Raw genomic sequence first — 13075 nt, 5'->3', positions numbered from 1 at the left:
GATGGTGGGACGTTAAGAGTTCTACCTTACGAGACAATCGGAAATTTCACGGCAGAAGGGAAGTCAGTCCTACGTGCTGACCACAATTGCTCCCCAGGAAATACCCCTGTGATAGGGGCTGAGCGAACCCCCGGTCCATTATGCAACCGGAAGGATTAGATCAATAGAGAAAATCCATGATCCCGTCTGGAATCGAGGCCGCGATATTCAGGCATGCAGCGAAATGCCTTAACAGTGACGCTATCAGTGACGAAACTATAAACGGAAATATTATTCTATATATAGCCTAGTGAGGATCACGTAAGAGCAATTCCTGAAAGGCTAATTTCGCAGTCTCTTCAGTGTTGCCAACTAATACCAGATATCACCAAAGAGGGTAAAATCACATTGCTATGTACTGCAATAATAATAATAGTAATAATAATAATAATAATAATAATAATAATAATAATAATAATAATAATAATAATAGTAATAATAGTAATAATAATAATAATAGTAGTAATAATAATAATAGTAATAATAATAATGTGTTAACAATAAGAATGTGTTGTTTATTTACCACATCTCATCTTTATGTTGCAAGGTGTTTCCTAAATGGTTCAATAATTTATGTATGAAATATTATATTTTCCTCATGTACTTCTCGCATATTATGTTGGTAATTAGGATTAGTATGATCTAATAATACAATTTATTTTGTCAGGCAACATGAAATTTATTGCTTTCACAAAAGAGTTTACGATTCATGACACCTAACCTAAAAATGGATTTACTTACTTGCATTTTCCTCAGTTTGCTTTACTGTAAACAGAAATCATTGCTGCCAAACATAACAGTTAGAAAATAACTGCCAGTTGTAGTATTTGTCAGTACCCGAAATTCGAAAAGAAGTTGGTAAAAGAAAATTCAACCTGAGAGCTATAAAATTACTATAATCCACTAGCATATTTATTAATAGTGGAAAAATAGTTGGGTTTCACCCTTAGGGTATTAAGTAAGCTGATCCGGACTATAGCTACGAAAAGAGCTTCTGAGGACAGTTAGTGGAGTTTGCCAGCTGTTCCGTATAATTTACGATATCTCAAAAATAAATTTAATTTTCTCAAGAATTATAGCAAACAGACAAACAAAATTTCCACCAAGTATAAAAGAGGCTGTGCTCAACTGATGATGATAATAATAATAATAATAATAATAATAATAATAATAATAATCCATGCCGCTACAGCCCGTATAAAAGAGGCTGTGTTCAACTTATGATGATGAAAATAATAATAATAATAATAATAATAATAATAATAATAATAATAATAATAATAATAATAATAACAATAATAATAATAACAATAATCCATGCCGCTACAGCCCGTGAAGGGCCTAGACCAACCAACCGGCTGGTGGCCTCACGCCCACATGCCGAAGTAGAGGTGGACGATCATCCAACCATAATGGCGGTATTGTGTGGTTAGTACGATGATCCTCCCAGCCGTTATAGCTGGCTTTCGCAACCGGATTTCGCTACCTATCGTAGCTCTCCAAGTGCATCACGATGCTGGGTGGGCACCGGTCCCGTACACTAGTCAAAATTTCATGAGAAAATTTCTTTCCCCATGACTCGCAATGAGTAATTAGGAATATTTTCTTTCAGTTGACAATAATTGAACATATAAATGAAGATTTCTGATTTTTTTTTTTTTTCGTCTGTTACAACTTTCCCAGAAACCATTTGTCAGAACTCATTGAAAATGTTTATACAGAGATATCATATCAAAACTTCCCAGTCTAATTAACTAATAGTTATTTAAATTGAATTCAATTTAAACAAAAACACGCCAATTTAGATATTGAAGAGGAAGTGTGAAACCTAATTTAATTGCAGTTTACATTTCACCCCCTACCCCCAGCCACCTCACTTTAAATAAAAATTTAAATGGCACCCCTATATTTTTATACTTAAATATGAAAGGGTATTCAATTTTTTATACATCTCATTCATTTGTTTTCGCATCTTTTGTTTTCTATCGTCGCCTGGCAACCTGGGTTGTTGTTATTGTTGATTAGAGCTGAAGAGAATAAAGCTACAAAAACTTATTGAGCATTTCATGTAATAGCTGTGTTTGTGTATTAAATTATTTTAAAATGGTTTATACCTTCAACAGAGAACATAAATCATCCTTATTGATTAAATTTAGGAAATTACACAAAAAATCTGTTTTCATCCTACAATCAACTTAATTACCATTATAGGTAAGATGTATACGAGTGTTTTCGTTCGACCATAATTTTATTAAATGTCTAAGTTTTGAGTTTTTACAAATATGTACCTTGTTACTTTAGTGATAATGAAATGGTGAACGTGCATGTATTTTCAGCGTGTTCTCAACTATTGCAACAGATGGCACGAGTGTGAGTGTATTTTCAGCGTTTTCCCGAGTAGTGCAACAGATGGCAGACGTGTACGCGTATTTACTGATTTTTTTGCAGGGTTTGGTATGGAGACTTTAATCTCAAAGCAAAACACATTAAAACTCAAGAAATAATCTCAATGTATTATAATATTAACATGAACAGAATTTATTTGTATTTTAAATACATATTAATTGTGCAGTTTGTGAAATTTATCTGGGGAATGGCTCCCAGTGGAATGTTTGAAGTTTGGGTTAATATTTATTTCAGTGTTTCGATCAATGTCAGTTTCAAAACTCGTATCTGCCATTTTGGATTGGTGCTCTCAAGGCTTGCAGGATGTTGCGCGTACGATATTAATGAATATCGCATATATGCTTAGTTGGAAGTCGATAATTGCAGTAACATAACGAATAACAGAACTTTAATTTATGTCATTAAGATATAGTTACGCCATATGTAATGAGTAGGGACCGGATTTTTTATGTAATGACATATTATATTCCCTTCAACCTAACCGTATATAAATAACAACTCTTTGCGAATCTTGTAATTACCATTAATATGTTAAAATTTGATACTACATATTTTTACATATTTACCTCGTATTACATATTATGGCTTGGTATTACATAAATCTACATATTTAGGGGTTTTATTCATTTTTCTTCTCTGAAAGGAAAAAAAAATCTTCTGCTGGGGGAAGTTTACAATTTGAAATACACAGATTTAAAAAACCTTTTTACCTACCCAAGAAAGGATATATTTCGAGACGAAACATAACGTCCTTAGTTCCAAGAAGTAATAGAGGCACTCACCCCATACCGCCCACTGTAAATATGAGTGAACAAAAGGCAACCTTTCTCATACAACTACCTTGTATTGTAAAAATGACACAGAAAGTAGCGTTGCATTCATGCGGTGGAGTGGGACGAGGGCGACATGATTTGTCTCCAACTATAATTGTTCTGCACACATCTTTCCCATGCAATTTGCAACCTTACCCACCCTCTTCCTAATTCTTCCAGGGAAAACCCCATGTCAAGTCTGACATGAGACTTTCAGGTTATTGCTTGACCTCTTTAGTTTAAATTTAGTAGACCTATACGGAAATGGGATTTTCTGAGCAATTAGAAAGTATGGTTCTCGGCTGGAATAATCCTACCCTTCTGAATAAGACAGGAATGTCACTTTTCAAATAACAGTTTGTAAATGCCTATAGTTTGAGGTTTTAGTAGGTACTGTACTTGTTTCTTACAGGGAGCAGCTAAAATGCATGTGTCCCACATCTCCTCTTATTTTCTCCTAATCCAGTAAAGCGAAACAGTGCTTGCAGTACTGTTGTGCCTTCACTCCACTCACTTACAATGCCTGTAAGTGCAAGTGAGTTTACCTACTGCTTTGAACTAACTAAAATTTCCCCTGTATCTTCAACTCTAACGACAAAAATAAAATCATGGATTGCGATGGACGAAGCTTTCACTACAGATGGAAAAATAGTAATGTGTCAAGTGTGCGGTAAAAACGTCTGGTGCTCTATGAAATCACAACTGGAGAGTCTTACCTATCTTATACCTGCGAAATATTGATATTAAATATTTTCATGATTTTACATATTTTGGTACATATTCAGCTTATTTTTCTTACATAAATATGTACATATTTCACACCTTGATATTACATAAAAATCCGGTCCCTAGTCATGAGCGTCTTATAGCATGGACGAGCAAAAAAGCATTTAGTACTCAGTTATGTACTTTCCCTATGAGGAAGGTATCTTCTTTAAATACCATTAAGGTGCATGGGGGGCATGGCGATAGAGCTCAATGCCTTCATAACCTCCTCACTAAAATGAGGTGGTGTGACCGTTTTTAATCCAGAGAAAGATCCGGTACTAAATTTGATAGGGAGCTGAGTAGACCTTGGGGCCTAGTTTTTAAATGAACCAACTGAAAGGAAAGTAGTTATAAAATTATTCTGATATAATATAATATTAACAAATGTGTGTATTTCTTTACCTTTATTTCTGTCGACTATATTCATGTTTTTATTGAATATCACTGGCTTCTGTCTGATTGTCAATTAATATTTAATGTGTTTTTCTCTCTTTTTTCTCTTTCTTCTTACTTTTTTCTTTTTCTTTTTTTGCTCTTGTGTGTTATTTGTTGGCCTGAATTAAGTTACTTACTGTATTTAGTAAACTATCCTTGTAAATTTTATGTTATACCAGCCGTACCCGTGCTCTCCGCTGCACCTGTTAGAAATAAATATAAAGTAATTACGTAATTAAAATAGGACGTTTGATCCAGGAACATTCGTGTTTGTTAGAAGAGTAAATCGTTTAATATGTTACTTAATTTAAATTGCATCCAAATAATTAAAATGCGATCATTTTCGTCCAGAGACACTCATTTGGTGCAATGACAATTCCTTTAACATGTTTCTTAATTGTTATTACATGCAACCATAGTTTAATGAAGATTGACATATCATTTAGTTTTATTGTGTATACTTTATATTACTTGCTATATGGTTCCATTGAATTATGGTAATAACTTAATTTTAACCCTTGTTTTCTACGTCTTCAGTAAATGGCGCTTGGCCCACTATGGTTCTGAACCCTTCAAATAACTTAAATAGTGATACAGCATAAACAGTGATATGTAGCCTAATTATATTTCTTTCTTTCGAAAATGTAAGAATTCACGATCTCCTATGTACCACTGCCATAGGATGAATAAATGTGTTTTTTCTTCCTGCTCAAAAATTTTCTATTTTGCACATGGGAATTACTGCAGGAACAACAACGCTACAATCTGAGCCGGCGGTGAAAACGTATTGTATTATTATTTTAAAAGTCTATCAGACCTACCAAATTTTGCATAGAATAAAACTTGTCGGAAATCATTTTTAAAGAAACTTTTGTTATGTAACATTTTCCACAAAAAAAACAATAATAAGCGAGATATTTCGATTTAATTCAGGTCCCGTTAAATGAAGTATTTTGAATGCCATATAGCCTAAAATCTAAATTACAACGAACTTAACTTATATTTCAATTTTCATCGAAATCCGTTCAGCCATTATCGCGTGAAAAGGTAACATCCAGACAGGCAGACATACAAACAAAAATGTGAAAAAAGCGATTTTCGGTCTCAGGATGAATAATTATACATGTTAACGCCAATTATTTTTGGAAAAGGGAAAATTACCAGAAAATTTTCGGCTACATATTATATCATATTATATTATATTATATTATATTATATTATATTATATTATATTATATTATATTATATTATATTATATTATATTATATAAAAAGTGCTTTGATAACGGATGTACTCCGATAAGAAAGTTTTTAATTTCTTGTGGGGGCTCTTGAATCTCAGAAGCAACAACCTTTACAACAGCGCAACATAATCTGCTTGGCTCATTACCCATTTTTTTTTGCATTGCATTTATTGCATATATAGTCTATTTTATGTATTTTAACACGATTCAATTGAGCATAGTTAAAATTTGAATTATAAAATAATGGATTGCTAAGCTAACGTACTATTACTGCATACTAAATCAATACACTCTCGTTGTTCATTAATTCTTTGAGATTAAAATGAGTGTGTACATAAATATTATTTTAAGAAATACAGAAAACGAATGTACAAAAAAGCCTATCAAATTTTCTGTGCATAGGAACAGTTTAATAGCTTTCGATTGTTGCTGTCCAAGGCCCCTTTTTCGATTGTTATTGCCCAAGGCCCCTTATAGACGAAGTCATTTGTTATTTCATTGCACCGTCTTAGATGGCGTTATTTTAATTCTAAAACTCATTTATCTCATTAAATATCAGTCCTATCAAAATTTTGTAAAGAATAAAACTTATCGGAAATCATTTTCAAAGAAACGTTTGTTACGTAACATTTTTCACAAAAATCAATAATAAGCGAGATATTTCGATTTATTTAATTCAGGCCCCCTTATAACCCCCCTTTTAAATAAAGTATTTTGAATGCCATATAGCCTAAAATCTAAGTTACAACGAACTTAATTTATATTCCAATTTTCATATAAATCGGTTCAGCCATTATCGCGTGAAAAGGTAACAAACATACAGACAGACATACAAACAAAAATTTCAAAAATGCGATTTTCGGTTTCAGGGTGGTTAATTATATATGTTAGGAACAATTATTTTTGGAAAATCGAAAATTACCACAAAAATTTCGGCTACAGATTTATTATTAGTATAGATTAGCCTATTGGCTAAGACCACATAGTACACGAGCCTGGCTCTTACGGTAGTGGCTAGAAACATTTTTGTTTTATAATTTTAGTTTGTACTCACTAGTTAGCTAGCTAGTTAAATAAATAAATAAACATATGTAATAAATATAAATAATTAAATAAAAATTAATAAACAAGTAAATAAGCAAATTAAGTAAACTAAATAAATAAATAAAAATAAATAGATAAAAATAAATAAATAAATAAAGCAAATAAATAATAAATAAATAAAACTAAATAAATAAACAAACAAATAAATACATATATAAATGAATGAGTAAATAAATAAAAATAAATAAATAAGTAAATTAAGGAAAATAAGTAAATTAAGTAAATTTAGTAAAGTAAATAAGTATAATAAGTAAATTAAGTAAACTACATAATTAAATAAAAATAAATAAATCAAATAAATAGATAAATAAAATACATATATATAGTAAATAAATAAAATAAATAAAAGAGTAAAATAAATAAATCAAATAAATTAAATAAATAAATAAATATATATATATAAATAAATAAATGAATAAATAAACAAACAAAAATAAATAAAAAATACAAATAAATAAGTAAAGAAATGAATAAATGAATAAATAAATAAATGAATAAATAAATAAATAAATAATATTTGAAAATCATCAAGATTTTATTTTAAATCAATGCATATGGTATGGTACCATGCTGTTTTTGGGGAACACAGTTAGTAACAAATTCCGAGGTTTCATTTTTCACTATATTTTTGTTTGACTGTACCAGAAAGAGATCTAAGACTAAATATTTCATTCTTCCTCGATTACTGCAGCACGAACAACTTGGAGGTGCCAATCCGCGGGCCAATAATGGCTGAGAAGTGGTGGTTTGCTGTCTGTCTGGGAGCGAATCACGGCCCCACTTGCCTTCTTCAAGCTTGGCTCAGGCTGCATTATTTACGAGCCTGATCCAGTGCGAGGCTAATGCGACAATTTCCTTCTGAATCTTGCTTAATTTGACGGCGAATCTTCCACCAGCTGAGCCCTAACGGAATACTTACGTGGGAACGCAGTTATGGAAGTGAAGGTTCATACTTATTATTTTAACGGTAGCTTTCTTTGAAATTGGACAAGAATATAAAACAATGAAGTTGACCATCTATAAAGTATTAAGGGTGGTGATGGATGAAATGTCTGTTTTCTACATTTTTCAGGCTACATACACATAATCACAGTGTGACAGATAATGATGTGGTGAAGTTTCATTTCTGAGAGTCAATTAGTTTCTGAATTAATAACAAAATTATTTTGAAAAATCTACTGAAATGTGTCGGTCAATTTTTCAGTAAAATGTTTATTTATTTATTTATTTATTTATTTATTCATTTATTTTTATTTTTTAATTTTTATTTACTTTTATTTCTTTATTTTTACTTATTTATTTATCTAGTTTACTTAACTTACTTATTTTACTTAATTTACTTATTTTAATTAATTTACTTATTTTATCAATTTTACTTATTTATTTAGATTACTTAACTTATTTTACTTATTTTATTTATTTCCTTATTTATTTTTTTATTTTTTATTTAGTTTACTTAATTTACTTATAGGTCATGATTGTTTGGCCAAACACCTGCATAGAATTGGAATATATCAGTCCCCTAACTGCCCATTGTGCAACTCAAACCAAGAAATGGATTCGGAACACCTAAAAATCTGTGCTTCAGTGGATGACCATGATAATATCTCTGAAAAATATTGGAGTGCAAGAGGTCAAATGACTTTACTGTCAAACGCCTGGCATTAGAAAACAAAAACAACAACTTAATTTACTTATTTTACTTAATTTACTTATTTCACTAATTTTACTTATTTAGTTTACTTAACTTATTTTACTTATTTTATTTATTTATCTACTTATTTATTTATTTATTTATTTACTTAACTTACTTTATTTATTTAATTATTTATTTATTTGTTTATTTATTTGTATTTATTTATTTAGTTTACTTAATTTACTTATTTTACTTAATTTACTTATTTTACTAATTTTACTTATTTCTTTAGTTTACTTAACTAACTTTATTTATTTATTTACTTATTTATTTATTTATTTATTTATTTATTTATTTATTTATTTACTTATTTATTTATTTATTTACTTATTTATTTATTTATTTATTTATTTATTTATTTATTTATTTAACTAGCTAGCTAACTAATGAGTACAAATTAAAATTATAAAACAAAAATGTTCGTAGCCACTACCGTAAGAGCCAGGCTCGTGTACGGTGTGGACTTAGCCAATAATATAACATTAAATTTACAAGGACAGTTTACTAAATATAGCAAGTAACTTAATTCAAACCAATAAATAACACACAAGAGAAAAAAAAAAAGAAGAAAGAGAAAAAGAGAGAGAAAAACACTTTAATATAAATTGACAATAAGACAGAAGCCAGTGATATTCAATAAAAACATGAATATAGTGGACAGAAATAAAAGGTAAAAAAATACAAACATTTGTTAATATTATATATCATGAATAACTTTATAACTTTGAAAGGCATGCTTTCAGTTGGTTCATTTAAAAACTAGGAGTGTTGAGAAGAAGAAAGCTATGCAATGCGTATTTACTCTATATTTGGGAACATATTTAACCAACTATCATGATCACAATGAACTTTTAAATCAATATCACTCCTACAGTTTATAATAAAAAATTTTTTACCAAAACAGAAGATTTTCCTCATTCCATTTCATCTTACAAATTCTTCAACAGTGACTCCTGAGCAAAATTTAGACGAAACTAAGAGAGTGTTAACTATATTCTGCAATATGTCTTATAGTTTTCACTTGCAGGTCTTATAAATCTCAAACCCTTTTAGAAAAAATAACAAAACGTGAGCATAGCGTTTTACCCCGTCCTTGTAGCTGTCTAATCAGTATTCGGGAGGCTTTTATTATGGAAAACTTGCGAGCAAACACCGACTTATAAGGTTGGGAGGCAAGGGGGGAAAGGGTTTCTCTACTCTTTATTTTCCTCCTAGAGGCAACCCCCTCGGACCCCTTTAACTCTGTTATCCTCCCTCTTTCTCTCTCGTCCCAATCTTCTCTTGTCTCTCAAGACGGAGACAGACGCTAAAAGTCTCCCAAACGACTTGGAACTGGGTAAGAATATGAACCAAGTTTTGCATTGCAAAAATACCCTTGGACAGTTATAACACAAATATAGCTGGAGATGGAAGAAGACAGACAGACGGACCCAGACTTTCTGTCATATTGACACAGCTAATGAAATCAAGCCACGTTCCTAATAATGAAATTTAATTTTCCTCAAAGTTGGTTATCTTTTATTTACCCAGAAGAAATGTAAAAACTTCGTAAAAAATTTAATATACCTACAGGTTGGTATTTTAATTATATTAGACACTAAGTTTTATGGACAGTGAAATAAGGGATACGGTGCCTATAGTTTCAGAGGTGCTTTAACTTTGGACCACATTACGAGAATTTATATTAAAATCATGTGCTTCAGCAACTTGGATTATAAAAATGGATTTCGTCCGATTTTACAACATGTCTGAAGAAATAAATTACATTCGTTTATGTAGTTTCCTTCAATTGTTTCCTTTAATTATGAAAAGTGCTCTTCGCATTCAAGTCCTTTGAAGAAGTGCAGGCTGTAGTTGGCAAAATTGGAGGAATTCCTGCCCTTACTAAGAGTAAGAGTTAGTAAATGTAATTGAGATATCTTATTAAGAAACAAGACGCATACTTGGAGAGATTAATTACATTGGTCCTGACGTGACTACCTACTCTGTCACGTGACATCCGAGACGACCTTTTGAACTGAACACTCTTCGCCAGCTGACAGGCTAGTACCTAACAGCTCCAAGGAAAAGCTATACAAATAAATACAGAGAAGTATATTTTTTCCTATTTCTCAGCATTATTACGTATTGGAAAAAGAAATTGAGAGAGACTTTAGTCAGTGGCGTAGCGTCAATGTAAACTATAAAGCTCAACTTCCCCAGTTAATAATAATTTCATAACAAACCTGCAGTTAGTTATATACAATAGAAGTAATTTATTACAGTTATATGAACACTTTTTAATGATTGAATAAAATTAATAAAATCGGTTAAAAACCAGACATGTTTCGGAGGAATGCTCCTCCATCTTCAGTGGTAGTACCACGACAATGGTACAGATGTTCGACCGCGTAACGTAGTCTTCCTTAAGCTACGTTACGCGGTCGAACATCTGTACCAGCGTCGTGGTACTACCACTGAAGATGAAGGAGCATTTCTCCGAAACAAATCTGGTTTTTAACCGATTTTATTAATTTTATTCAATCATTAAAAAGTGTTCATATAGAAGGTAAAGGTATCCCCATAACATGCCATGAAGGCACTTGGGGGGCATGGAGGTAGATCCCCATGCTTTCCATGACCTCGGCACTAGAATGAGGTGGTGTGGTCGGCACCACGCTCTGACCGCCTTTACCCCCGGGAAAGACCCGGTACTCAATTTTATAAAAGACTGAGTGAACCTTGGGGCCGTTCTGAAAGTTTGGCAACGAGAAAAAAATCCTGTCACCACCTGGGATCGAACCCCGGACCTTCCAGTCCGTAGCCAGCTGCTCTACCAACTGAGCTACCGGCCGCCCAAAAAGTGTTCATATAACTGTAATAAATTACTTCTATTGTATATAACTATCTCACTCATGAACACTGTTGTATCTGACCTAACTTACGTATGTAATTTAAACCTGCAGTTTATGAACAAAATTATTTATTAATTTTAATACAATTTATATTTACCCGTTAAATATTGTGATGCGGCAGCTCAGGATGATTTGTGATGCAACAGTAAACTAGAAGCCTGCACTCACCAGCTTCCAAGCAGACTGGTTTCTTCTGTGTAATCCACCCCGCAGATTTTCCATCCCTTTCTAACTAAACTACCCTGGTCGCAAGGCTCGCAAGAAGTTAGCTTTTACATTCAAAATAATTTAGTTTCCGAGTTATCCCTTTTCGTCAGTTGTGTTCAGTTGAAGTGTTAGTGTGAATTGTGGCTGATATAATAAATAATGAGTGAAATAACAGTTCCTGACACCAGTTTACTTGAATATTTTAGGACAATTCTATTATCAAGACTGACTTACGAACAAAAGTGTGATCTAAAAAACAAATGACCGACTCCCTTGCTGTCAATGAAGGACACAGCGAAAAGACAGACGCATACTTACGTAATGATTCTAATATTGTGATTTCTCTAAGTATGACAGGGAGTGAGCTAATGTTATACGTATACGTGTCTATTTGTTAGAGATATGTGTAAACCGTGAAATCATATTTTACTACGTATCCTTTGAGGTCATGCCTTATTGGTGTTACTTACGAGGTTCCAACCAATCTTCGACTGCTGACTTGACATTGACTACTATTTATTTTAAGACTGTATTTTTGTAATACGTTTTCTCATATTGCATGAAAGACAACTTGACTTAGCTTCCCCTGCTCAAAATTTCATGCTACGCCATTGACTTTAGTTACAATATTGTTAATTGTACATTGTTTTATAACATTTTTATGTTTCAATTATGTACAAATTACCAATTTAAAATAATAATAATAATAATAATAATAATAATAATAATAATAATAATAATAATAATTGAAATTAATAAATATATATTTTCAGGTATTTCGAAAAACGTTGTATTTCTCAAAAATTGGACGTGATGAAGCGAACTTAAATATGGATTTTGTGATTGCGCAGTGTAGAACTGAAAAATATAAAAACTTTCTCCGAAACAAAATGCTTTCATACCAGTGATATTACACACTTATGTCTATCTACACATTTTATATTTTGAGAATACACTTGTTTCATTACGGACCATAATGTTTCCATCGAAAACCTTTTTCAAGTGTACGAATGCGATGTGACTTTGGGGATGAGCACTATCTATTTATAGTCAGTTTTCCGACAGTAGTTTACCTCATAACGCATATTTCAAAATAGAAAATCGATGATATTGAGCAGGAAGCATATGTGAAAATATTCAATTTTTAAGGAGAGCGAAAAAAATAATTTTAATATCTTAATAACAAACAAATATATGACATAATAGGGCATATAAATCTCTTCTTGTAAAGTTTGTACCCATGCCTTCACATAAGATGTGTTTGCAAAAGATTCGGAAAGATCAAGTAAAATCTCATTTTGTTCATCTTTTTTGACATACGAGGTTTCTGTTCAACACCATCGAAATAATTTAATTTCTAAATTATGCAAATTTCAGAGTCCTTGGGATCGTTATGCTTTTCAAAGTTTAGCTTTTGATTATAAGTTTATTTTTAAGGTTTTCAATCATATGATGTATCATTTTTTGCAAA

The sequence above is a fragment of the Periplaneta americana genome, chromosome 1 (genome assembly GCF_040183065.1).
Source record: "Periplaneta americana isolate PAMFEO1 chromosome 1, P.americana_PAMFEO1_priV1, whole genome shotgun sequence".
In the NCBI taxonomy this organism is placed as follows: domain Eukaryota; kingdom Metazoa; phylum Arthropoda; class Insecta; order Blattodea; family Blattidae; genus Periplaneta; species Periplaneta americana.
This window is presented reverse-complemented; position numbering follows the sequence as displayed.